The sequence below is a fragment of the Bidens hawaiensis genome, unplaced genomic scaffold (assembly GCF_021521415.1).
Source record: "Bidens hawaiensis isolate Kalapana, Puna unplaced genomic scaffold, B.hawaiensis_p1.1 tig00013628_1, whole genome shotgun sequence".
Lineage (NCBI taxonomy): Eukaryota > Viridiplantae > Streptophyta > Magnoliopsida > Asterales > Asteraceae > Bidens > Bidens hawaiensis.
Genome location: NW_027492157.1, coordinates 325935 through 331427, shown reverse-complemented (window position 1 = coordinate 331427; position 5493 = coordinate 325935).

Genomic DNA, 5493 nt, shown 5'->3' with positions numbered 1-5493 from the left:
AAGGGAAATAGTTGGCTTGAGACATTTAAGTTGGAGGGAGGCCACAAAGGAGCTTTGAGATAAACTGTGGGAACAAATAACGATTATTCTTTATTTTTATTTGTGCATTTTATATTTTGAGATGTAATTTACCTTTACTGTATTATATTATGCAGAAATATTTTGAGATTGAGGCGTGTCGCATGCCTTCTATGATTAATCGGCTCGGACACCTTCTTCAGGATTTCAGAAGAAAAATGTATGCCAAATACATTATGCCAAATATCGGCAAACCTCTGAAGCTGAAGGCGATACCCAAGGGACACAGGACGATGATCAGGTAAGAAGACTGGAATCGCTTCGTTGAGTACACATAATCAGAGAAGTTTCAGGTATAAATTCTCTACTCTGCAAACGTAGATTGATCGACTATATATGGTTTATGTTTTTTGTTTAAATATAATGAAATGATTATATGTGTGGTTGAAGAAAAATTGGCTTCATCAAAGGGAGCTCGAGCAAAGAATGTTTTTGATCATCACATGGGACGAGGGGGTTATACCTACCTTCGAGAGAAATTGGTAATCACCGTCAGCTGCTTTCTCTCTAGTTCAATGATTTGTTGGTTATGTGTCTAACGCATGACCGTCAGCTGCTTTCTCTTGAATATTTTACAAGGTCAAAAAGAAGGAAATTGGACCGGATGAGATCCCCGGCCGTCCATTAATGTGGATGAAAGGAAGGGAGGACAAAGATGGTGCATACAAGAATGCTATTGTCGAGGGCGTGGCAACCAAATTAGTATGTTTTAGTATTAAACTTTTTAAAACATGTTAAAGTCAATTCATTTCCTTATATTGGTGTCAAAAAAACATGAGTCTGATAACTTGAGTCGGATACATAAGCGTGTTACAAGTGTATTAGAATATTTGTTTTCTTGCAGGCTCAGCATGAGGAGCAGATCGCCTCCGGAGCCCTGGCACTTGAACCGTGCACAGATGCCGTCACCTTAGTGCTTGGCAAAGAGAAATGTGGGTTTTCAAAAGGGATTGGGTGCGGATTGACAACAGGTAAATATTGGGGTGTGAGTCGGGTAAAAGGCTCGTTTAAGCAATAGATTGCCCAACTTGAGTATGAGGCGGTGCAGAGAGATGAAGTGGTGAACAGGTTGATGACTCTACTTGAATCCACGAATGCTATGCTAGCAACCCGTGAGAAGGAACAGTTAGCATTTGAGGCCAGGTTCAGACATCTTGAAGGATTGTTGCCGCAAATGTCTGCAAGTCAAGTAAGTGACGTCTGCTATATATTAATTAATGCATTCGACGTACATAACTGGCACTGTTTTTGTCACAATTCGTAGGTAAATCCTGTTCCCAACCAGGTTGGTTCTAACCAAAGTACTAGCCCAGTAAGTATCTGACAGTTTCTTTGTTTTTACAACTTTCCATGTCATTTTTCATTTTCCATAACCTAATAAATTGATTTGTAGGCCAGTTCTGTGGGAAACATCTTACCTCAGGTGAGGCTGTGCAACAAGAATCCGCTTCTCAGGTAAGCATTTGACAGTTTGATTGATTTGTTTTAATAATTAACTTTCCATGTGAGTGTGATGATTTTGCATAACTTAATTGTAGCCCAAGTCTGCGGATAAAATAGTTGTCGAAACGGTACCCGCTCCCCATATCGCGACATCAGTAAGTATTTGTCAATTTTAGTACTTTTTATAATTCGTTTCCAATGTGAGTGTGCTCATTTTCTATTACCGAATTGCAGTCCAAGTCTGTGGAAAAAAGTTTGACCAAACGGTACCCGCTCCCCATATCGCGACATCAGTAAGTATTTGACAATTTCAGTACTTTTTATAATTCGTTTCCAATGTGAGTGTGCTCATTTTCTATTTACCGAATTGCAGGCCAAGTCTGTGGAAAAAAACGTTGACCAAACGGTAGTCGATCCCCATAGCGCGACATCAGTAAGTATTTGACAGTTTCAGTTTTTATATTTTATAACCTAATAAGTCTAACAATTCCAATTTATTTTTTATTACTAATGAAGCCTGTAGAGAACAATGCTGACCAAGCATCAACACAACTACACCACACTCCGGATAGTAACGGCTCGAAAAAACCATCAGTAAGTTTTGGCAACTTCAGTTTTTCCTTTAATTATTGATTGATTCATTGAATGGTTTTTAGGTAAAACGGAGAAGCTGTAAAAGAAAAGTTGATGTATCTACGGATGAAGCTTCCCCAACTGCTGAAATAAAGGTATGTACTGCGAGAAACATTGTTAATTTCCCACCAACATGGGTATGTACTTATATATTGACTTCAACTAAGCCATCTTAATTTCACATGCTGGTTTATAGGTGTATGAGTGTCGTTTGTGTATGCATGACAAGCGTAACAAGGTGGCAAATGGTAAAGTTTATTGGTCACCGGTTCCACAACAGTTGCATGGAAAAGCAATCCCGGGGGGTTGCCATAAAGTTAGTATTGATGGAGCCATAAAGGAACAATCAATTATTCCATGTGAGGCAGGTGAAATTACGACTGTTGGCAACGCAATTGGTACTTTCGTTGCTTGGCCAGAACACCTAATCGTATGTGACCAGAAGGTTTGTTCCCTTTTAACTTAACCGAACAAATATCTATGTTCTTTTTGATTTAGTTTAAAAAAATGAACACTTGTGTTCGTTTATGTTCGTTTGTTTATAATCTAAACTAACGTAATTGAACAAAGATAAACAAACTTCCCGCCGAAAGGTTCACGAACAGTTAAACGAACGTTCGGTATGTATGTATTCATACTATTTTGTTCTATTCAATTACAAAATACGACATTAAGTATACATATTTGTTTTTCATATTCTGTTGTTCTAGCTACCACCACTCCCATCCTCAAAAGAACTAGACAGAGCTGGCAAGAAAGCAAAGGCAAAGTACACAACGATAGACCGGGTGACCAAGCAGAAGACAAGGAGCAGTGCCAAGAAAACCGACGCCTTAGCTAGTATAGGTAGTCGTTATTTTTGTATTTTGTAAGATATTTTGCATATACATTTGCTTAAGTGAATATTATTGTTAATATAATTTGTTTCTAATTTTGTTTTGTCATGCTTGCTTATAACTGGTTTATATTACTGCACAAAAAATAAAAATAATTATATATTGCCTAATTACACACAATTCGGCCACATAGAACACATTAAATATGTGTGGCCAAAAGTATGATAATAGCCACACTTTATATTACAAAAACATTATGTGTGACAAACGGTAAAGACAATGGTCACACCACAAACTACAAAAGAGTGTTTGATTGGCAACTTCACATTTTTAGCCACATTGACAACAACCTCCAGTGTCTATATGATATTTTTAGCCACACAGTACCTCACTATGTGTGACGAAAAGTTTGACAATAGCCACACTTTAAATTAGGAAAAGCATTATGTGTGACAAACGGTAAGACAATGGCCACAAACTACAAAAGAGTGTTTGAGTGGCAACTTCACATTTTTAGCCACATTGACAACAGCCGCCAGTGTCTATATGATATTTTTAGCAACACAGTACCTCACTATGTGTGATGAAAAGTTTGACAATAGCCACACTTTAAATTAGGAAAAGCATTATGTGTGACAAACGGTAACACAATGGCCACAAACTACAAAAGAGTTTTGACTAGAAAGTTCACATTTTTAGCCACATTGACAACAGCCTCCAGTGTCTATATGATATTTTTAGCCACACATTACCTCACTATATGTGACGAAAAGTTTGACAATAGCCACACTTTAAATTACAAAAAGTATTATGTGTGACAAACGGTAAGACAATGGCCACACCACAAACTACAAAAGAGGGTTTGAGTGGAAACTTCACATTTTTAGCCACATTGACAACAACCTCCAGTGTCTATATGATATTATTAGCCACACAATACCTCACTATGTGTGACGAAAAGTTTGACAATAGCCACACTTTAAATTAGGAAAAGCATTATGTGTGACAAACGGTAAGACAATGGCCACACCACAAACTACCAAAGAGTTTTTGACTAGCAAGTTCACATTTTTAGCCACATTTACAATAACATCCAGTGTCTATATGATATGATTAGCCACACAGTACTACACTATGTGTGACGAAAAGTTCTACAATAGCCACACTTTATATTAGGAAAAACATTTTGTGTGACAAACGGTAAGACAATGGCCACACTATAATCTACAAAGGGGTTTTTGAGTGGCAAGTAAACATATTTAGCCACTTTTAATGTAACATCTAGTGTCTATATCATATAACTAGCCACGCTATTATTAAAATTTAAGTGGCAATTTCTTTGCTATATTCACACGGTATAGGTCACAATGTAAGCTTAACACAACCCTATTAGCCACTTTAATATAAAATTCATGTGGCTGAAACATAAATTCATGTGGCTATATAGATGCAATGGTCACTCTTAGTAAATTGACATGTAGCCATTTTCTACCATTTAGCCACACTTATTGGAGATGCTTCTTGATGGCCAGCAACTAATGCCTGTACCCTTTAGCCACACTTATTACCACATAAGGCCACTAAAAACTCTGTGTGGCCATATCATACCCACGGTGTCGCGACCTTTGGCCACTTATGTCCTGAACCAAATGTGTGTGGCTAAAGACCTACGACCACACTTTTTTCGTGTGGCCGAAGGTCAATTTTCACGTAGTGACGGTTTATTAAAGATTTTTCAAAAATTACCCGCCCGATGACCCAACTACTAGAGAAAGATGCCCCTTTTGTATTCGATGAAGAATGTTTGAAGGCACTCCAGTTATTAAAAGAGAAACTCGTGAGTTCCCCTATTCTCGTGTCACCGGATTGGAATTTACCTTTGGAGCTCATGTGCGATGCGAGCGATTACGCAGTTGGGGCGGTTTTGAGGCAAAGGCGCGAGAAACATTTTCACCCCATATATTATGCAAGCAAGACGTTGAATGATTCCCAAGAGAACTACACCACCACCGAAAAGGAACTCTTAGCCATTGTGTTTTCATTTGACAAGTTCCTCTCTCATCTTATGCTTTCAAAGACCACCGTTTTTACCGATCAAGCCGCTTTGCGTTTTCTCTTTCAGAAGAAAGACACGAAGCCCCATCTCATATGGTAGATTCTTTTACTTTCCGAGTTTGACATAGAAATTAAGCACAAGAAGGGGGCAGAAAATGTTGTGGCGGATCATCTTTCCCATTTAGAAGATCCAATGAGAGAAGAGATTCGTGAGGAAGAGATTGGTGATAGATTCCCCGCATGAGTCAATTGATTTTGTTGCGTCCGAAAAGCAAGGTTTGCCATGGTTCACCGATTTTGCTAATTATTTATCTACGGGCCTTGTGTTGAAAGGGATGACTATGCAACAAAAGAAAAAGTTTTTCCAAGATGTTACTCGATATGTTTGGGATGATCCTTTTCTTTTTCAAAATTGGTGGTGAACGGATTCTTAGAAGATGTTTGTCGA